Genomic DNA, 24,501 nt, shown 5'->3' on the forward strand with positions numbered 1-24,501 from the left:
TTCTCATTAAATTCTTGAATACGCTTCTCCCTGTGGAACGAACTTGACTTGCCAGTATCTATTGATGCACGATCAGGACCAGTTGCCCGTAGTGTGATAATATTTATTAGTTAGTTTAGTTGTAAAAATTTAAAGGTCGATTTTATCACATCAACAAGTTTGGTTAATTTCTAGGAACTCAATATCTATCATGAACAATTATATATCTAAGGAAAAAAGTAGTTAACATGTCCACCACATTTTAGGTACCATTTGGCTTGATTCAAAACCACACATCTAGAAAAATGAGAACGGGGGACGCATACTTTTTGTGGCGCTCCATAAGCGCCGCTAAAGAGTCGCTAAACGACAAGATTTTCAACGCTCGCTCAGTTTTGGTTGAACATTGTCTTTTGTGGCGCAATAAGCGCCACATTTGATTTACTGATTTTATTTTAGATTTAAATAAACAAAGTGATCGAGAAAAGCCCCGTCAACTCTTTTGGCGCATAAAATCGCCATTTAATGTATTTCCTTTTTCTTTTAACTTTTTTATATTTTCCCTCAAAAAAAAAATCCCGCTAAAGGGGAAAAAAATCCCGCCAACCCTATTGTGGCGCTTCTTCACCCTTTTGTGGCGCACCAGCGCCACTATAGGCTAAAAAAAAAAACAAAAAACAGAAGAAAAAAAAAAAGATTTAACTAGTAATATTATCTATTAGTATTGTGGCACACATCACACCATATTTTGTAACTTTCATTTATATTTTTATTAACGATCCGTCGAAAATAATTATTATTAATATTACTAGTCGATTTCTATATTTTTTTGTTTATACTTTAATTTTTTTTATATAATAAATAATAAATATTCATTTAATTGAAAATAGTAATTAACTACGACGGTGGATCTTACTAACCGAACTTCAAAATATATTTAACATAAGTTACTTAACGAGTACAATAACTCGTCGTACGAATTATTGGAAACGGACGTACGACTAACTTCATTAATTAAACATATGTCAATCTAAAAAAAAAAAAAAAAATACAATACAAGTGTTGCCTAACTACAGATTAAAAAAAGTTTCATTTTCTTGTTTGACATATACGTGATTGAGTTCTGATTCAAAATCGTTTTTGGACCTTGACAGACCAGGTATAATAATTTTGCCCTATCGCACATGGGTGAATCATACCAACAAATGAAATTGTTCCTCCATAACTATAACTATAACTATGAATATAAAAATGAAATCAATTTTGACATTTTCCCACTAAACAAAAGTATTAAGCAAGAAGGTTTTATCATACCGTTTCAAGGCAAGCCCGAAATTTTCAACCTGGATTAAGATCAGTCCAAGACGGTAAAACAAATGCTTCACGACATGATTGTCAGTTCATCATCATGAATCACGATGTTGTAGCAGATTTGGTTAGAAAAGTTTTAAGATAAGTCCAAGACGTTAAAACAAATGCTTCACGGCATGATTGTCAGTTCATCATCATGAATCACGATGTTGTAGCAGATTTGGTTAGAAAGGTTAATGCATGAAGGTTATAAATCTTTGAAATAAGTGGGTTAGAACTATAAAATCAAGAAAAAAGCCAAAATTTACCACAAAGAAAAACACAAGCGAGTTTCACTATATCATGATAAATCGACGTAACCATAAATCGTAGTCCTCACTGTTAATCATCATTCAAGCAAGTTTTGATAGCTAAATTCGACCGACATACTCTACAACGACCTTAGTACCTATTCTCGACCATAATGTTTTAATCTAGCTAATTAAGAATGAAGTGTACTAATGTGGTGATGTGTGAGGGTGTTAAATATAAGTATTTCCCGCCCAAGGTTTTGCTCCAAGAGTTTTCTGCCCAAGATTTCTCACCAAAGCTCCGTGCCAAAAGGATACTAATGTCGACAAAAGGTAACGACGAAATTAACAGTGTGATTTAACAATATAATGTGAGTGTGCAAAGTAACAGTAGAATTGTGTAATGTAAATTGTAATTGCAAACGTGGCGATTAAATGATGGTGTATAATAACAAAAAAAAATGATAGTATTAAAAAATAACTACGATAAGTAATAAATTAAATACAAAAAATAATATTATTAATAAATAACAAATGTATAATAATATGATAATTAAAAAAATAATGCATCTTAAAAATAATGACGATATAATAATTTAATACTTATTATTATATTATAGTATAATAAAAATAATACTATGTAATATATATATATACTGGTTAAAGACCCGCGATTTCGCGGGATTTTTGAAGGGTGAAATCATTTATTAATACCATAATATATTCTATTTGTTATTTTGCTTTGAATTTGGTTATCCAAACAATCTAACATTAGAAGATGATCAATATGAAGTTGATGTTTCCATAAGAATACTATTTGTAATATATTTATGTTAGCAATTTTTTTTTTTTTTTAATATACATAAGAATAAGATTATACAAACATAAGATCATACATTTTAGTTGTTTAGTTGCAACTCCTTTTTAATGATAAGATCTGTAGCATATCAAACTTAGCATCATTCATCGATTGGCCTCTCATAAAGTTCAATTACATACCAAACTATTCAATGGTTACTAAGCTACCATAAGTTATATCTTAAAGTGTTTAATAATTACATGCCTAAGCATCAAAACAGAAATAAACTAAATTCATATTCATTAACACTTCTGCACAAACTAATGGAAAACCTGGAGAAACAAAAGACTTTGATACCGAAACAAACTATTACATCGGTGAGTTTTATCTTTTACCATGATGAACCTGTGTTCGTCACGCAGGAACGCAATCAAACACTTGTCGTCCGAAACATACCCATTTACAGTTAAGAACTTTAGCCACCCTTTAGATACATAGTTTATCTTTGATCTTTTTTCTTGCTTCAAACCCATATATGAGTTTTGTTGTTCATATCAAGACACTCATAGTCACTATTACTTTGTAGTTCAGGTAGTTTTTGAAGCTCTTCAAGTAGCCGCTAAATCACATACATATTTTAATCGTTAAACAGTCCATAAACATTTGCCAATAACATGTTCAAAGAAAAAGAAGATCCTCAAATGTACTTATGAATGTGACCTATTAATGGTTATATCATATTTGGTAAAGAATATTTTGTATGATAATAAAATTATCTCACCCATAGATTTGCTTTTCGGATCTTGAAGAAAATGTATGTAATTTGACCAGACCGCTGGTCTAGGAGTTACACGCGCAAGACAAGGAGTCATGTCTCACACTTCTTCTGATCTGTCTTCCAAACCTTCGTAACGAACTCGATCTTAAAACGTGTTTTTCAGTAGCTCTTCTGATAGGTATAGTCCCTTCCGGACAGCATCTGAATTCTGCATATACTTTAGGAGGAATGAATGGCAGAATATAAAGTAGTAGTTTAGATAATCTGATAGCGTCTGGTTGAGTAGTATGGAGTAGAGGTATGATTACCAATAATGGAGTTTGGTTAGTGACTGTTTATTTGAGTTTCGGTATCAAACCAAGAATATTGTTTGATACATGATATGTATGGAGGGTGTTTATGCTTGAGATGTCTGAAATCCATTAGATTATTAAATCTCAAACTTTTCAATGGAGTACAATGGAATCTCAACTTTTATTATTTATATACATACATATATTTTAATCTCTACATATAAGCTTTTTACATAACTGTAACTGCAATATTATATGTATTTAGTTATTAGTAGTAAAATACAATTGCTTTTGTCCTATAAGTATAGGATGATCAAATGTTGGTTGAAGATGAGAAACAACACAAACTATTAAATCACCATAACGACCCTGTTACCACATTCAACGAAAAACAAAACCATATCATCAAACCTCATAAATAAACAAAGAAAAAGAGTCAGAATAAGTCAAGATAGCAAAAAGTCAACATGTATGGTCTTGAGTTCAGATTTATTGACTAAAAACAGAAATCACAGCTTGAATGTTTTCTTTGGAGAGAAACCACTCTTGAACTTCCTTGAAAGTAACGAAATTGTAGATATCTTTAAGAATAGTAAACTCGTGACACTTTATGACTATAGTTTTTTTCAACAAACTGATTTTAAATTCGTGGTCTACAAGTTTGAATTCATTTTTGTTCGGTATCACATCAAAGTTGGTAATTTCAACAAAACTACATTTTTTGAAGGTATGAGTTTGTAAACTGGAACCCTTATGTTATTTCCCTGTAAGACCAAAAGTAAAAGTACATTAGGAGATTTATATGTAAACTTAAATACAATTTATTTAAATATACATATTTAAAATAACACCATAAATAAATAGTAAAAATACATCATAATATATAGATTACAGATTTACTTAGTAAAACCAATGTACAGATTACATATCAAATATGATAATATTAGGTAACCCTAACCTAAACCTTAAACAATATAATCTAAAGCATAAAATATGAACCTTACACCCTAAAATCTAAACCCTACACCTTAAACCCTAAACTTTTCTAAATCTTCTTATTTAAAAATTAAATCTAAACCCTAACCCTAAAATCTAAACCCTAGAATCTAAACTCGAAACCCTAACCTTAACCCTAACATCTAAACCCTAAATCTAAACTCAAAACCTAATATATAAACCCTGAAATCCAAAATCAAAACCCTAAATCTAAACTAAACCCTAACCTAAAACCAAAACCCTGAATCTAAACCCTAAACCTTAACCCAAACCCTAAACCCTAAATCTAAACCTAAACCCTAAATCGAAACCATAAGCCCTAAACCATATGCCCTAAACACTAAACCCTAGAATCTAAACCCTAACCTGAATCCTAAACCCTAAATCTAAATCTAAACCCAAAGCCTATTTTAAACCCTAAAATCTATACCCAAAACCCTAAATCTAAACCCTAACCCTAAACCCTAAGCCCTAGAATGTAAACCCTAAACTCTAACCTAAACCCTAAACCCTAAATCTAAACCCAAATCCCTAAACTCTAAACACTATGTTCTAAACCATAAACACTAAATCTAAACCCTAAACTCATTGAATGAACTATCAAACTACATTAGTATTTAACAATTGGTCGGTAAGATGGAAAAAGCTTTATTGCAGAAAATAATTAAATTCACACAATAATTTTGTTAGATGGTAATGACCACTTTTTCTCATTTCTATCAACCCGTTTTCTCGTTAGTTGATAGTTGATCTTTAGCGACTCTCATGGCTCCTTGTAATCTTCTTCTAACAAATAATGATCAACGACTTTTTTTAACTTTGTAACAATATTCAAATACAGTAATCAAATTGAACATCAATTAAACAAATGATTATGCACATTTCATTTGATGGTCAGAGGCAAACAACAAACACAGATTACACAAACAAACCAACCGTCCACTTATTTATTAACAACAACCCCTTATCTATTAATAACAAACAATTGATTCAATCAATAACCACAGAACAAATTTGGTTACAAAATATACGCATATGAATTAATACAACAAACGTTAAATGGTTGGCAACATGTGTAAACCGTATATGTGCATCTAACTAAATCTTTTAAAATTATGAATTATATGCATAATGAGTAACTATTATCACCACGGTTATTTATTGTACATATAAGACACATGGAGCTTAATTTGTAAGACATAGAGTAGAGCACTACTCCCATATTTGCAATAATGACAGTGACATATTAATATATAGCCACTTAGGGCTAACATCATAAATCGTAAAGAGATGGTCAATTTCAATTTTAACATGAAACAAAAGTGTAGTAAATTTAGTTTGTATACAAAGATATTGCAATTTTAAAACCTCCTAAATCGTAAATTCCATATGTAAACTTAGAAATCGCAAATAATGAAACCTCTTCAGTTTTGAATGTATAGCCGTGAACGTAACAAAGCTCTTGATAAATGATTGTTTATCTTCTAAATCCCAATCGTTTCTTGTTTTGATTTTGTGTATCGTGTGTGAATTGTTAGGGAGAGCTGTTTAAGGTGGTGGTGGTTAGGAATGGGTTCCCTCAAACTTTCTTCAATTACGCAATCAAAGTGAACTTTATTAGGGACACAAATAGTTGATTAAATGTGAAACAAAATAATAGTAACGCCATTATAATACCTAATCATCGCCTCAATCTTTTGTATCGGGTGTGAATCAGTTGTGGATGGATTTGGGATTTTAGGGCAAAAGCCACGAATACATAATCAGTCCTTAATGTGGTTATTTAGTCCCAAATACATACTTATACATAACAAAAACTAACAATCCATTAAGTGCAACATATGTGATTTGTCACGTGACTAAATAACCCATAATTCATCTTCCTTTCTAACTGTACTCATGGCTTTTGATGAGACATCTTCGTCACCTTCCAATAGTTGGCCTTCGGCTTCCTGCAACATATCATATAGTTGGTCAAACCTATTACTACTTGTTGACACATTAATGGTGGTCTTTTGGGTCAATTTTGAAAGAAAAATTTATTCAATCACTCGTTGCAAACTTTAATCCGTCTGCTAAGTTTCTCAGGAAAAATTCAGATTGTATCGGTCACAACTTGAGAATTGATACGCTAGACGTTGAGATTCAAGGTGAAACTTCAAATCATTTACAACATTACATATAAATGACTGCTCTATAAGGTCAAACATGTATGAAAAAAGTCAAAAACAACAAAATATTGTTTCAAACGAGTTAACCAACCGAACCATTTTTGCAACATGATTTATTATTAACGTAAAGACGGATAGAAGTAACATACCATCTGTTCTTTACACTTTCTTTTTGAAAGATAATCATCTAATTCTCCATCACCATGGAGAAATTTTCCAGTACATCCAAATTTATCTATTGAGCCAACCAACTCCTCGTCAATCACCATTGCCTCTGCATAATAATTGCCCGTCTTGATATTGGGACTCTATCATTATAAAAGGTGGGAAATTATAAAAAAAAAAAAAAAAAAAAAAAAAAAAAAAAAAAAAAAAAAAAAAAAAAAAACCAATGACTAATCAACCTATGGCAATAACTGGTACTCTGTGTTCCTAATTGCTTGACATTCAAAATCAAATATAGAACAACTAATATAGAAAATTTAACAGCATAGTTTGATCTATAGACGGTCAAATCAGTTACTTAATAGCTGTTGGGAAAGCCCAATATTTTGGTAGTCCAATAGTCCAATCGAAGTTCAAGTAAGAAGTCTGGCCCAATCTAAAGCAGTCCAAAGAAAAAGAGAAGTTAGAACCTATTAAATGTGTTAAGAGTTTATATTCTACACATGTTGAGTTAATTGGTCAGCCGATATATTTGGATCAAGAATAATAATTGAATCATGGATCATGGGTAGGCTCCACGTACATGTTTATAATAGTTATTAGCAGTAGAAGGTATTTGATAGGTTAGTTATTATTTAGAAAGTCAGACACGTGGGTTAGTGATATTGAGAATGGGTGAGTAGTAGTTGGTTACACAAGATAAGTAGTACGTTATCTACGGTTTATTTTAGTCTATATATAACTTGTTTTAGTAAATCAAATGTAAGCAGAGAATGATAAAATGTAGTCCTCAAGTTAGTGTGTGTTTGATATATTAGCAAGTTGCAAGTTATATTGTGTGACTTATTTTTATTATCACAAGGCATGTTCCAACAATAGCTACTTCTGGAGACCCAATGATTGAGAAGTTTCAAAATAATATCCTAAAATAAAAAGGAGAGAAAACGTTACCAGTGAATCCAATCTTCTTTTTATAAGCTATGACAGCTTTAGAAAACTGTGCCTGTAAAACCAGTGGCGGAACTTGAACCCGACTACAGATGGGGCGGCTGCAAAAATTTATTAAACTTTTCAATGACAGATGGGGCGAACATTAAAAAAAAAACCATATTTAAAAAAAAAAAAAAAAAAAAAAAAAAAAATTAGTGTAAATTTCTTTTTGTTTTTTAAATTCAGCTGCGCCCCGTCTACACAAACATCCGCCCCTGTGTAAAACACCAGCAGTACATAATATATCCTAGTCATAATGTTATCAATCTCACTTTCTTATATTATTATATAGTTGTACTAAAATTTTTTTTTATGGAAAATCAATTCTGGTAAAAAACTTACTATATGATCGAGCTCTCTCTCCATATCAGTGTTGAGAAGAGTCTGATAACCCTCACGACCGTCCCAAAAGACATAATTTTACCCCCAAGATAATGTGTAACCTGCTTATTTATCAATTGGCATAGTTAAAGCTCATATAGACAAAATAAGAAACTGTCTATTTCTCTTTTTCCATTAAGTTGATTAAATACGGACCTCTATTGCTTTCTTAACATGAGCCGCGACATAGGCATATACTCCAATTTCAGGGCTGTATCAATATACCAATTGACAATCAGCTCATGTCTATCTACAACTAATTAGTCATATATAATAATTAAATCTTGAAAACGACTTAATATACCTGGTGGCACCACCGTACATGTAGCGGGGATGCAAAAACAACTGAGTCGTACCCTATAAAGGTCGAATCTTGGTCCCCTGAAGTTCTTTAGCTAGAGCTACAACTTCATCTAGATTTGCATTTGACTCCTATAAATATAATAAAGATAGAATCCTAAATAATTATAATATTGCACCATCCAATGTATCAAAACAAACTTGATGAGGTAACATTTCGGCACATAAGTAATTAACTTAAAACAAAAGGCTACACGTTTTGAACACAATTCAATACTGTTAATATGTTAAGATTTATAATAAAACTTTAGGTCCATATACCTCCAAGGTTTTACCATTAGGAGCAATATCTGAGTCATGAAAACACCACCTATCAACTCCAAGCTTCTCTAAGAACTCAAAGTTTTCCCTCACTGCAACATACAAATCCCTTCGATACCATTCCAGTTACACAAATACCTAAGGTTTCCACAGTGGTCCAAAAACTAACGATCTTACTTAGTCTCTTAGCCATGGCTAAAGAGTTAGGGCCATCTTCCCATGGCCACATCTTAGTAGCATCACCAAATTGGTCACCTCCAGTCCCACAAAACGTGTGCCAAAACACAACACTAAATCGCATCCAATCCTACGGTAACAACAATCCATATCACAACTATTCATATATCTAGTGAACAATTATAGTTACATTATTTAAGTACTAACCTTCATATTCTTCCCTAGAATTCTTCGTTGGCATTGTACCATTTATATGAAAGCGGATTCTTGCTTGTCGGACCCTACACAAAACAATCACATCAACCAAGTGAAAACATTTTATCTCAAATTCCAAAAAATTTTAAAAAATTTAAAAAGTGAACATGATGATCAGTAAAATTTTCTACCTCATATTTAATTTTGGGAATGCAAGGGAAGAATTCCCATTCCCATTCCCATTTGCCCGAATCATCAGAACCGCAATCACCATCAAGATCAGCAGGACAAGTAGGTGGTGGTTCACAAATCTATAATAAAAAAAAAAAACAATTTAAATAAATATAATCATAAAAAGTACAGCAAAGATTGTACCTATAACCCTAAAAGGTGCTTAGATTAACCAATTAGAAAGAAAACCATTTGGGAAAGATTGTACATATAACCATAAAAGTACAGCAGAGGTGCTAGATATAATCTTTAATCCACGAAGTTGAAGCGAGAATGATATCTAGCAATTAAAGATTATATATTAAAACTTTAACAGTAACAACGAATTACACGAATTACCAGATCTAAACTATGGAGTTTAACTCTTCAATTGGAAGCAGTTTTAGCCCCTAACATACTTTCCTTTCTGTTAACAATCATCAAATGAACAATTCCAGAATCCAAATATGTCGCCTCTGATGCTTGTCGAAGGTTATGTAATCGGCGCTGGTGGTTTGTTAGGGTATAATAACAAATGAAAAATGTGTGCATTAGGGTTACGAAACCCCTAATTTTTTTAACAGCTTCCGTGTTTTTATTATTAGAAGGGTAATTTAGGGATGAATTATATGGAAGATTGAATTTATTAACTAAAAACCGTTGGATTCAGGGGTATTGTAATGTAATTTTCTAATCTAATAGTAATAAATGAGGTTTTGAAAACATTTATTAGCTACTCTCTTTTAATGTATAATATAGTGATATAGGATAAAAATAATAAATAAATAGATAAATAGGAATAGGTGGCGCTGGTATTTTGATAATAGACCTGCAGTTACTTAAACGTTAATGAATATCATTAGAAAAATCTTATAAAATAGTATTTTGGTTCAGATAAAACTATGAGATTTGGTTTCTTTTTGTCTAACAAAAATCGAAAATAATTATTTGTAACAACTACATCAAGTATAATGAAACGGCCTAGTCCATTACCTTTACACAATCAGACCCAAATTCTCTAAATAGCCCACTTATTCACTTTATCCTATATGTTGCTTCCTTCTTTCGTAAATTGATATAAACAATAAACATCGGCTAATTTTTTGTAACAATGCAGGCCCGTATGGTAGAGTTGAGGAACCAACAGCGGAACGTGGAAAACCCCCTTACTGAAACTGAAATTTTAGAAGTGGTATTGCGTCCACAACATGGTTGGCTACGTGGCATTGGCCCCAAAATTTCCACTTCGAATACGTCCATGACATCCTCCTCCACTCAGACTAGCCAATCGAGTGGACCGATGTACACTCAATTGCAAGTTATAAAATGTTAGCTCGTCCAGAAGCTAAAATGCAAAAGAGGATATTTAAATCAACTGCACCACTATACAAACTATTGAGAAAAAAACCAATTGTGATAGAAGATAGTGAGGAGGAAGATGACGACGAGGAGGAAGATATTGTGACGACCCGGGAATTTTCGACTAAATTTAAACTTAATCTTTATATGATTTCGATACGATAAGCAAAGTATGTAATGTTGAGTCTAGAAAATTTTGAAACGATGTTCATATATTCAATTGACCTTCGACTGCTCTCGACGATTCACGAATAATTAATTGTAAATAGATATGTGTGTATGTATAAATAAATAATAATTCGAAATATAATTTGAAGTATTATATGTTGTTGTTATTAAAAAAATATATAATAAAATAAAAATAGGATATTATAATAATTATTATTAAAAATATATCTCTATATATAAATAAAGTATATTAAAAATAAACATTAAATGATTGTAATACTCGTTTGATGTTTCGATTGATATTAAGCGAGTTAAATTCAAACTTATGAAATTATAAATTAAACGGTGATACGAAAATGAGTTCTATAAATTTTAGGCTTATTAAAAATATATTTAGGAACTATTTGTTAAGTTTTAACACCCACTTGGCCACCATCACCAAACCATGATCACATACCACCACCCCACGACACCACCACCATGGTTCCATCATCCCCACCAAGCATCAACCGTCGGCCAACCCTTTCTTATTTCCATTTTTTTCCCTTCTTTCCTTTTGCTCGATCCTCCGGTTGCAGCTACTACAAGAGCTGCTACCTGCTGCCATTTTCGCTTTCTGTTTCTACCCAACGAATAAAGCAACAAATATTAAACATCGATTTATCAAAAACCCTACAAGAACACACCTGCTTAATCTTTCTGTTTTACTACTATCCATCTGTTTTGTTGCTATTACAGCCGTTGGAGCCATCTAGATATCTGTTTTTCTCGCATTATGATCCTGTTTCAAACTCGTGAAACGCCACCGGAGTTCCACCATATTGAACCTACTGCCGCTGCACATTTTTTGTTTCAATTTCAGTCGAACAGACCATGCCAAACCTTATTGAAGATGTTGAAATGATAACGCAAAAATGATGATGACAAGAATATGAAGAAGATGATGAATAGTAACCATGGTGACGGATGTATGGTGATGCCGCTCGTTTCTCCTGTTTCTGTTTTACAAACAAAGAATAAAGATGATGAGGAAGGTGACGTGATGTTGATTGTCGTGGTGATACAGTAATTATGATGTAGATGATGATTCTGTGATGGTGTATGATGATGATAATGATTCATGGATCCTAAGGATGATGATCGAAGTAATGATGATGATAAAGATGATAATGATTGATGATGTTGTATGATGTTTATGATTGTGTTCATGATCGAGAAGATGATGGGAGCAAGATGATGATGATCATGGAAGAATGATTATGATGTTGACGATATTACATGATGATGAGGATGGTATGAGGCTACGATGATAATGATAATTGGATGATGATTATGATTGATGATTGATGATATGCATGATTATGATAATGATACATGAGGGTATAAATCCTATCATTATCATTTTTTTTATTATGATTATTATTATTATTATTATTATTATTATTATTATTATTATTATTATTATTATTATTATTATTATTATTATTATTACAAATAAATATTTTGTATATAAAGATATACTTATTACATATACTATATTTGAAATGTCCCGTTCATATTGATTATAAACGTTTTATAATAATTGATTTCGTTGCAAGGTTTTGACCTCTATATGAGACGTTTTTCAAAGACTGCATTCATTTTTAAAACAACCATAACCTTTATTTTATTAATAAAGGTTTCAAAAGCATTGCGTAGATTATCAAATAATGATAATCTAAAATATACTGTTTACACACGACCATTACATAATGGTTTACAATAGAAATATATTACATCGACATATGTTTCTTGAATGCAGTTTTTACACAATATCATACAAACATGGACTCCAAATCTTGTCCTTATTTTAGTATGCAACAGCGGAAGCTCTTAGTATTCACCTGAAAATAAACATGCTTTAAACGTCAACAAAAATGTTGGTGAGTTATAGGTTTAACCTATATATATCAAATCGTAACAATAGACCACAAGATTTCATATTTCAATATACATCCCATACATAGAGATAAAAATCATTCATATGGTAAACACCTGGTAACCGACATTAACAAGATGCATATATAAGAATATCCCCATCATTCCGGGATACCCTTCGGATATGATATAAATTTCGAAGTACTAAAGCATCCGGTACTTTGGATGGGGTTTGTTAGGCCCAATAGATCTATCTTTAGGATTCACGTCAATTAGGGTGTCTGTTCCCTAATTCTTATATTACCAGACTTAATAAAAAGGGGCATATTCGATTTCGATAATTCAACCATAGAATGTAGTTTCACGTACTTGTGTCTATTTTGTAAATCATTTATAAAACCTGCATGTATTCTCATCCCAAAAATATTAGATTTTAAAAGTGGGACTATAACTCACTTTCACAGATTTTTACTTCGTCGGGAAGTAAGACTTGGCCACTGGTCGATTCACGAACCTATAACAAATATGTACATATATATCAAAGTATGTTCAAAATATATTTACAACATTTTTAATACGTTTTACTGTTTTAAGTTTATTAAATCAGCTGTCCTTGTTAGTAACCTACAACTAGTTGTCCATAATTAGATGTACAGAAATAAATCGATATATATATTATCTTGAATCAATCCACGACCCAGTGTATACACGTCTCAGGCTAGATCACAACTCAAAGTATATATATTTTTGGAATCAACCTCAACCCTGTATAGCTAACTCCAACATTACTGCATATAGAGTGTCTATGGTTGTTCCAAATAATATATATACATGGGTCGATATGATATGTCAAAACATTTGCATACGTGTCTATGGTATCCCAAGATTACATAATATATTAGAATACATGTATAATACAATATAAGTTAGCTAGGATATGATTTGTATAGATTTGTTAAACATTTCTCGTAGCTAAAAAGATCAAAAATATCCAATCTTGTTTTACCCATAACTTCTTCGTTTTAAATCCGTTTTGAGTGAATCCAATTGCTATGGTTTTATATTGAACTTAAGTTTATGAATCTATACATAAAAAGTATAAGTTTATAGTCGGAATTATAGGTTACAAGTCATTTTTGTAAAGGTAGTCATTTCAGTCGAAAGAACGACGTCTAGATGACCATTTTGGAAAACATACTTCCACTTTGAGTTTAACCATGATTTTTGGATATAGTTTCATGTTCATAAGAAAAATCATTTTCCCATAAGAACAACTTTTAAATCAAAATTTATCATAGTTTTTAATTAACTAACCCAAAACAGCCCGCGGTGTTACTACAACGGCGTATATCCGGTTTTACGGTGTTTTTCGTGTTTTCCGGTTTTAAATCATTAAGTTAGCATATCATATAGATATAGAACATGTGTTTAGTTGATTTTAAAAGTCAAGTTAGAAGGATTAACTTTTGTTTGCGAACAAGTTTAGAATTAACGAAACTATGTTCTAGTGATTTCAAGTTTAAACCTTCGAATAAGATAGCTTTATATGTATGGATCTAGCTTCAAAGGATCCTTGGATGGCTTGAAAGTTCTTGAAGCAGAATCATGACACGAAAACAAGTTCAAGTAAGATTTCCACTCGAAATAAGATTATTATAGTTATAGAAATTGAATCAAAGTTTGAATATGAGTATTACCTTGTATTAGAAAGATATCTTACTGTAAATAAGAAAGATTTCTTGAAGTTGGATGATCACTTTACAAGATTGGAAGTAAGCTAGCAAACTTGGAAGTATTCTTGATTTTATGAAACTAGAACTTATAGAATTTATGAAGAACACTTAGAACTTGAAGATAGAACTTGAGAGAGATCACTTAGATGAAGAAAATTGAAGAATGAAAGTGTTTATAGGTGTTTTTGGTCGTTGGTATATGAATTAGATATAAAGGATGTGTGATTTTGTTTTCATGTAAATAAGTCATGAATGATTACTCATATTTTTGTAATTTTATGAGATATTTCATGCTAGTTGCCAAATGATGGTTCCCATATGTGTTAGGTGACTCACATGGGCTGCTAAGAGCTGATCATTGGAGTGTATATACCAATAGTACATACATCTAAAAGCTGTGTATTGTACGAGTACGAATACAGGTGCATACGAGTAGAATTGTTGATGAAACTGAACGAGGATGTAATTGTAAGCATTTTTGTTAAGTAGAAGTATTTTGATAAGTGCCTTGAAGTCTTTCAAAAGTGTATGAATACATATTAAAACACTACATGTATATACATTTTAACTGAGTCGTTAAGTCATCATTAGTCGTTACATGTAAATGTTGATTTGAAACCTTTAAGTTAACGATCTTGTTAAATGTTGTTAACCCAATGTTTATTATATCTAATGAGATGTTAAATTATTATATTATCATGATATTATGATATATTAATATATCTTAATATGATATATATACATTTAAATGTTGTTACAACGATAATCGTTACATATATGTCTCGTTTCGAAATCATTAAGTTAGTAGTCTTGTTTTTACATATGTAGTTCATTGTTAACACACTTAATGATATATTTAAATATCATTTTATCATGTTAAATAAAGTGTATCAATATCTTAATATGATACATATGTATTTAGTAGACGTTATCATAACGATAATCGTTATATATATCATTTCGAGTTTCTTAACTTAGTAATCTCATTTCTTATGTATATCACACATTGTTAATATACTTAGTGAGATACTTACTCATCATAATCTCATGTCAACCATATATATATGTCTATATATACCACAACATGTAGTTTTTACAAATTTGTAACGTTCGTGAATCGCCGGTCAACTTGGGTGATCAATTGTCTATATGAAACTTATTTCATTTAATCAAGTCTTAACAAGTTTGATTGCTTAACACGTTGAAAACATTTAGTCATGTAAATATCAATCTCAATTAATGTATATAAACATGGAAAAAGTTCTGGTCACTACAATATTTATATTAATATCACCTATAATTACATATTAACATTTTTTTTATAAATAATTACATATAACAAATTATTAGTTTTTATTATATATATATATATATATATATATATATATATAAAATAAATATATATAACATATGAAACATCCCAACCCGTATTCCATACGATAATTTTTTTTTATATAATACACATTTACGCGCCAATTAAATATGTAAACCATTCCACAAGTTCCATTTAAACGTACAACAATTTAAATGTTTACAAAAGGCTCGAAGGCCATTAATTAAGTTTAATACAAGTTTGACATACTACAATGATAGTTTATAATCCAAACGACACTCGAGCATGGTTTGGGGCTAAACTACCCAAAACGTTAGGCCAATTCAAAAGTTATTCCAAAAGCACCCCCTGTCAACACAAACGGGAGACAACTAATCCAACCGTATGCCCTTACCCTTGTCCAAGCCGGAACCTATAAAATGGTAAACAACGAGAGGGTAAGCAAGGCTTAGTGAATGCAATAATTATACATACATATATATATAACCCATCTATTTGCAATCATGATTACCAAATACCTCGTACGAACATGTTACTCACATAGCAAGTCAATCATACCCGAAATACCAACAAGTCGTACATTGACACAAAATCTCATTAGCATATACTCAACACCATATACATATATAATGCTAAACGATCACAACACAATATGGTTAACCATAACGCTATGGTGCTACCGGCACGTGGTTCACACCATACGCATTTGAGTCTCACTCTTTTATAGTGCTACCGGCACATGGTTCACACTTTGACGCTACCGGCACGTGGTTCACGCCTCATTTTATAGTGCTACCGGCACGTGGTTCACACTCGATGCTACCGGCACGTGGTTCACATCCCATATCCTTCACATACATGTTATGGCACTACCGGCACATGGTTCATACCATAACATTCACAAATAAACACGCCATATACATGAACGTATAATTATTCCACTCACCTTGTCACAAGGATGATGATTTAGCACTTCCGAGCTTCAACGCAATGTACCTAAATCATTAAGTGCACATTCAATTTCACAACTAGTGGGATTAACCACAATACTCCCACTTGAGCATTTAATGACCCAATTTGCATTAAATGACTCAACTACTCACAACCGCCCATAAATGGCCAAGACTCGACTTTAATCACTAAGACTAGTGAATTAAAGTCTATTAACTTCAATTAACACAAAACTTAGGGTAATCCATACCGATTTCATCTAATTAGGTCAACTAGTACATTTTGACCCATTTTATATCACTTAAACTCACAATCAAGTCAAACTTACCCATTAACACTTCTTTCATAAATCTTAAAGTGTATTAGTGACGAACAACACCAATTGACACTTACAACCTCAAATCACAAGGCCAAAACCCTAGATTGTGGCTATTAGAGTTTCATTACAACAACATAACCCAAACTCACCCATTTTACCACCAATTGGGTCTTACAAATCTCTAGTAACCAAAACCCTAGCCATTAACCAATTAAAACTTAAAACTTAGAGTTAGAACTTGCCGAGGCTATTAATGTGTAGCTAGAGACGCAAGGAACAACTTTAATTCTTGCTCCAAAGATCAACCCTTAATCCTTCACTCTCAAATCTCACTTTTAATCCAAATGGGTTTTAAGTTTTGGGAGAGAAATTGGAAAGAAAAGAGAAAAGAAATTAAATGAAATGGATAAGTGGTTGAGATTTAATGCTCCCATCAGATTTATATGCCAAATTACCAATGGCCTTAAAGTCATTTAATTTGAGCTAAAATTGGAGTCAGAACTGCAGAGGTGCCGCGGCGCGGCCCATTTGTCGCGGCGCGACCTAACGAAGGAAAAATGACCCCTTTTAACTTGACTTCTGATCTGGAATTGCTTTATATGCCGCGGCGCGGACCCAATTGTCGCGTCGCGGCCTCAGGCTGTAACTGGACAGTTCGACCGACTTAAACAATTTTCGATTTTATTTAATTTGTACATTCCAAACCCGCTTCCTATATTCACCTAGCCTTCAATAATAGTCTCACAAGACTTAACGCTAACCAAAACCATAATTAAACTTATACATGCACACATTATCAAGTATACATATATGTGTATATATATATATATATATATATATATATACATATATACATATACATATATTCATACATTTACGCATAGGCTAACGAGTTATAAACGTACAAATGATTAAGTAAGTACCTTTCGATACGTACGGGAAAACGGGATGTTACAACTCTCCCCCACTTGAATCGGAGCGCGTCCTCGCGATCCAAGCCGCATGACAAGAAGGAAGGTAAACCAACACAAACTCTTCGGGCTCCCAAGTGAACTCGGAACCCTTACTACGACGCCATTGAACTTTAAAAGTCCTTACCTCTTTATGTCTCAATCTTTTGACCTTCTCATCAAGTATGGCAATCTGTTCCTCGATATACTCTAACTTATTATTTAGCTCAATCTCGTCTAATGGCACCCAAGATGAATCATCCGCAAGACACTTACGGAGATGGAAAACATGAAATGTATTATGGATCCCCGCAAGCTCTTAGGGTAATTCCAAACGATACGTGACTTCACCAACACGAGCTAAAACCTTAAATGGTCCAATAAACCGAGGAGCTAACTTTACTCGTTTCCGGAATCGAATAATACCTTTCCATGGCGAAACCTTAAGCATCACCATGTCACCTTCTTGAAATTCGATCGTTCGTCTACGTTTGTCGGCATACGACTTTTGCCTATCTTGAGCCTTTTTCAATTGCTCTCGAATCACATCAATCTTTCTATTCGTCTCTAAAACCAAATCGGTACTCCCGATTTCCTTGTGTCCCACTTCACCCCAACAAATCGGGGTTCGACACCTTCGCCCATAAAGCATCTCATACGGTGGCATCCCGATACTAGTATGATAACTATTATTGTACGAGAATTCCACCAAAGGTAAATGCTCGTCCCAACTACCACCAAATTCAATAATACACGCCCGTAACATATCCTCCAAAGTTTGGTTCGTACGTTCGGTTTGACCGCCCGTTTGAGGATGATACGCCGTGCTCAATTTCAATTGCATACCCATATCTTCATGAAACTTTTCCCAAAACCGAGATGTAAAACGAGTATCTCGATCCGAAATAATAGATATAGGAACACCGTGTCGAGAGATGACTTCCTTGATAAACAACTTAGCCAAGGTCTCCGACGATATCGCTTCCTTAATGGGAAGAAACAAAGCACTCTTTGTCAGTCGATCAACTATAACCCAAATCGAATCAAACTGGGTTCTCGCCATTTTAGGTAACTTTGTGATGAAATCCATGGTAATGTGCTCTCATTTCCATTTCGGGATTTCAAACGGTTGTAACTTACCATACGGCTTTTGGTGCTCGGCTTTAACTTGCAAACACGTGACGCATTGCTCAACATACTTCACAACATCACGTTTCATGCCCGGCCACCAATAATCTTTCCTTAAATCAAGATACATTTTCGTTGCGCCCGGATGAATGGAATACTTTGACTTATGTGCTTCATCAAGTAGCACTTGTCGATAATCTCTCATCTTAGGCACCCACACTCTTCCTTGAAAAGACAACAAACCCCGCGAGCCCATAGTAATGAACTCCGATTGTCCCACAATTCGCTCCGCATGCTTGTTGTGAACGTAAGCCTCTATTTGAATCACGCCGAGTTTTTCAAGAAAATTGTTAGTAATAATCATACGTAACAATCCCAATCGTAATGCCGGATGATGACTCTTTCGACTTAACGTATCCGCGACCACATTCGCCTTGCCCGGATGATAAAGTATTTCACAATCATAATCTTTCACCACATCCATCCACCTACGTTGACGATAATTCAAATCTCGTTGATTAAAGAGATGTTTCAAACTTTTATGATCCGAATAAATCGTACACTTGACACCATACAAGTAATGGCGCCAAATTTTCAACGCATGCACCACCGTTGCCAACTCAAGATCATGAGTCGGATATCTCATCTCGTGTTCCTTTAATTGTCGAGAGGCATAAGCTATGACTTTACCTCTTTGCATTAGAACACACCCGAGTCCATTTAACGAAGCATCACAATAAACCGTCATGTCTTCCACCCGTTCCAGCAAAACTAACACCGGAGCTTGACATAACTTCTCCTTTAACAATTGAAAAGCAATTTCTTGCTCGTTCTCCCAAACAAACCTCACGCTCTTCCTCGTCAATTTCGTCAATGAAGAAGCGATCTTAGAAAAGTCTTGGATAAACCGACGATAATAACCGGCCAATCCGAGGAAACTTCGGACCTCCGTAGGCATAGTCGGTTGTCTCCAACTCTTCACCGACTCTATCTTCCCCGGATCTACTTGAATGCCGTCTTTGTTCACAATGTGGCCAAGGAATTGAACCTCCCTTAGCCAAAATTCACATTTGGAGAACTTGGCATACAACTTCTCCTTTCGTAACGTCTTCAATACTTCACGCAAATGACGTTCATGTTCGTTCATACTTTTTGAGTAGACTAGTATGTCGTCAATGAACACAATCACCGACTTGTCCAACATGGGTTAGCACACCCGGTTCATAAGATCCATGAATGCCGCTGGTGCATTCGTAAGACCAAAAGGCATTACCACGAACTCAAAATGCCCATAACGCATTCGAAAAGCCGTTTTCTCAATATCTTCCTCACGGACCCGCATTTGGTGATAGCCGGACCGTAGGTCAATCTTTGAGAAATATGTCGCACCTTGGAGTTGGTCAAACAAATCGTCAATCCGAGGCAATGGATAACGATTTTTGATTGTCACCTTATTTAACTCCCGATAATCAATGCACATCCGCATACTACCATCCTTCTTTTTCACGAATAAAATCGGAGCGCCCCACGGCGAAGCACTCGGTTGAATAAAACCCTTCTCAAGCAACTCTTGGGTTTGATTTCCGTCGGCACTAAACGATAAGGAGTTTTAGCAATTTGAGTAGTTCCAGGAACCAACTCAATGCGAAATTCAACTTGTCTTTCCGCTGGAACACCCGATAACTCATCCGGAAAAACATCTTCAAAATCACTAACCACCGGAATTTCACGAATAGGTGGTGGCTCGTCACGAGTATCAACAACATGGGCAAGAAAAGCCATGCCACCACTAACAAGAAAACGACGTGCCCGTGCAAAAGAACATATCGGCACAAGTCTTCTTCGTTTATCGCCATGAATAATTAACTCTCCCCCACTTGAGGTCTTCACGCGGATAAATTTCTCATGACATGCAATATCGGCTCTATTTCGATCGAGCCAATCCATACCAACAACGATATCAAAATCGCCCAAAGTCATAGGGATGAGATCAATTTTAAAGCTTTCGGCACCAAAAACAACGTCACAATTCTTACACAAATCAACCACTAGCACCGTCTTGCCATCCGCTATTTCGAATTCTACCGAACGACTTAACTTAGCTAACAGTCTATCAAGTTTAGGCACAAATTTTGGAGACACAAACGACAAATTTGCACCGCTATCAAATAAAATCCTTGCCGGATTAGAGTTAACCATAAAAGTACCTGAGACAACTTCGTTGGATTGCTTAGCTTCATCATTCGTCATCAAATAGTTGCGACCCCTAGCCGTGCCCGCCGTTCTCTCCAATTTCTTAACATGATCATTATTCAACTCGGGACATTTCGACTTCTTGTGCCCTTCCTTACCACAATTATAGCAAGTAAATTTGTTCGGGCCATTGGAACAATCACGGGCCATGTGTCCCCTTTGTTTACAATTAAAACACGTGGGCCTGAAACCCCCGGAAGCACCCTTCTTCACACTATTTAAGCTTTCGGAGCCTTTCTTGTTCTTTTTATTTGAAAAGTTCGAATGGCTCGAACCTTCAAACTTTCTCTTTGAAAAAGTGAAATCACTCTTCCTCGGAACCTCCGGTTCAAAACCCCGAGCCAACTCGAATAGTTCTTTAAAAGTCTTAGCCATTCCTCGACTAATCTTACCCTTTAACTCGTCGTTCAAGGTACGATAGAAATCTTTCATTAGCTTGTGATCATCACCAATATATTCCGGGCAAAAACGAGTCTTTGCCAAAAAGGTAGACTTGAGAGTAACCAAGTACATTGAACCTTGTTGCAAATGATGCAACTCGTCCCGGATTCTATCAAGGTCGGAAGAAGTTCGGTATTTTTGGAAAAATTCCTTCTTAAACTCCTCCAATGTCAAGCTCATACATTGCTCTTCACCATATAAATTGATTTTATCATCCCACCACAACTTGCCTTCTTCACGTAACATGCTAGACCCATACCTCGTCTTCTTCTCGAGAGGACACTCCGCGGTACGGAACGCTCCCTCGATATTGGAAATTCAACAAGTGCTTTTCAATAGATCCCTCACCCCATTAAACATCGGAGGTTGAGTATCCATGAAATTCTTGTAGTGGAAGTCCCGCCTTCCACCCCCACCATTACCTTCACCCCCTTCTCCTAGAGGATAAATGTTTCTAGCCTCTAAAGTCTCCTCTATTGCAGCTTTCATTCGATCGTTGATCATTTCGGTCACTTGCCCATCGACCGACTCTTGGAAGACCTTTCGGACATCGTCAAGAAAATCCTTCTTTAGTCTTTTAAAGATGGCCTCAACCTTGGCCGTGAGTTCAACATCCTCGCTCGTACTTTTGTCATTGGTGTCGTGTCCATTTCTCATCTTCATTCTATAAAACGAAGTACATTAAGCAACAAAATGAAAGGACTTAACAAATATGTATATACATATAAACCACACTAGCCCATCTTGCTCAACAATCGTTGTACATCGTTTGTTTGACACGATTTGAACCCGTAACAATGGTAGCTAATCGTTGTTACGCGAGCACGTCGCATTAACTTGCTAGTACAACGTCCGTCTTGCTTGATGATTGCTAAACACAACACAAAACAATTAGCACCAGGTTAGTTCACATAAACCAAAGCACTAACGATTCCCGATTAGACCCAAAGTCCTACAAGTCCCGCATAAAGCGCTCACACAATAAAGTCCAAGTCTAGGCACCTATCTCAAGTCGCCTAAATCCCTTAGACCATGCTCTGATACCACTTGAAACATCCCAACCCGTATTCCATATGATAATTTTTTTTATATATAATACACATTTACACGCCAATTAAATATGTAAACCATTCCACAAGTTCCATTTAAACGTACAACACTTTAAATGTTTACAAAAGGCTCGAAGGCCATTAATTAAGTTTAATACAAGTTTGACCTACTACAATGATAGTTTATAATCCAAACGACACTCGAGCATGGTTTGGGGCTAAACTACCCAAAACGTTAGGCCAATTCAAAAGCTATTCCAAAAGCACCCCCTGTCAACACAAACGGGAGACAACTAATCTAACTGTATGCCCTTACCCTTGTCCAAGCCGGAACCTATAAAATAGTAAATAACGAGAGGGTAAGCAAGGCTTAGTGAATGCAATAATTATACATACATATATATATAACCCATCTATTTGCAATCACGATTACCAAATACCTCATACGAACATGTTACTCACATAGCAAGTCAATCATACCCGAAATAACAACAAGTCGTACATTGACACAAAATCTCATTAGCATATACTCAACACCATATACATATATAATGCTAAACGATCACAACACAATATGGTTAACCATAACGCTATGGTGCTACCGGCACGTGGTTCACACCATACGCATTTGAGTCTCACTCTTTTATAGTGCTACCGGAACATGGTTCACACTTTGACGCTACCGGCACGTGGTTCACGCCTCATTTTATAGTGCTACCAGCACGTGGTTCACACTTGATGCTACCGGCATGTGGTTCACATCCTATATCCGTCACATACATGTTATGGCACTACTGGCACATGGTTCATACCATAACATTCACAAATAAATACGCCATATACATGAACGTATAATTATTCCACTCACCTTGTCACAAGGATGATGATTTAGCACTTCCGAGCTTCAACGCAATGTACCTAAATCATTAAGTGCACATTCAATTTCACAACTAGTGGGATTAACCACAATACTCCCACTTGAGCATTTAATGACCCAATTTGCATTAAATGACTCAACTACTCACAACCGCCCATAAATGGCCAAGACTCGACTTTAATCACTAAGACTAGTGAATTAAAGTCTATTAACTTCAATTAACACAAAACTTAGGGTAATCCATACCGATTTCATCTAATTAGGTCAACTAGTACATTTTGACCCATTTTATATCACTTAAACTCACAATCAAGTCAAACTTACCCATTAACACTTCTTTCATAAATCTTAAAGTGTATTAGTGACGAACAACACCAATTGACACTTACAACCTCAAATCATAAGGCCAAAACCCTAGATTGTGGCTATTAGGGTTTCATTACAACAACATAACCCAAACTCACCCATTTTACCACCAATTGGGTCTTACAAATCTCTAGTAACTAAAACCCTAGCCATTAACCAATTAAAACTCAAAACTTAGAGTTAGAACTTACCGAGACTATCAACGTGTAGCTAGAGACGCAAGGAACAACTTTAATTCTTTCTCCAAAGATCAACCCTTAATCCTTCACTCTCAAATCTCACTTTTAATCCAAATGGGTTT

General features: G+C 34.3%; 1 pseudogene; it reads right to left on the minus strand.

Moving 5' to 3' along the window:
* Window positions 1–6,590: 6,590 nt before the first annotated feature.
* On the minus strand, window positions 6,591–11,634 carry LOC139855296 (xylose isomerase-like; annotated as a pseudogene).
* Window positions 11,635–24,501: the final 12,867 nt, after the last annotated feature.

This window comes from Rutidosis leptorrhynchoides, chromosome 6 (genome assembly GCF_046630445.1).
Source record: "Rutidosis leptorrhynchoides isolate AG116_Rl617_1_P2 chromosome 6, CSIRO_AGI_Rlap_v1, whole genome shotgun sequence".
Lineage (NCBI taxonomy): Eukaryota > Viridiplantae > Streptophyta > Magnoliopsida > Asterales > Asteraceae > Rutidosis > Rutidosis leptorrhynchoides.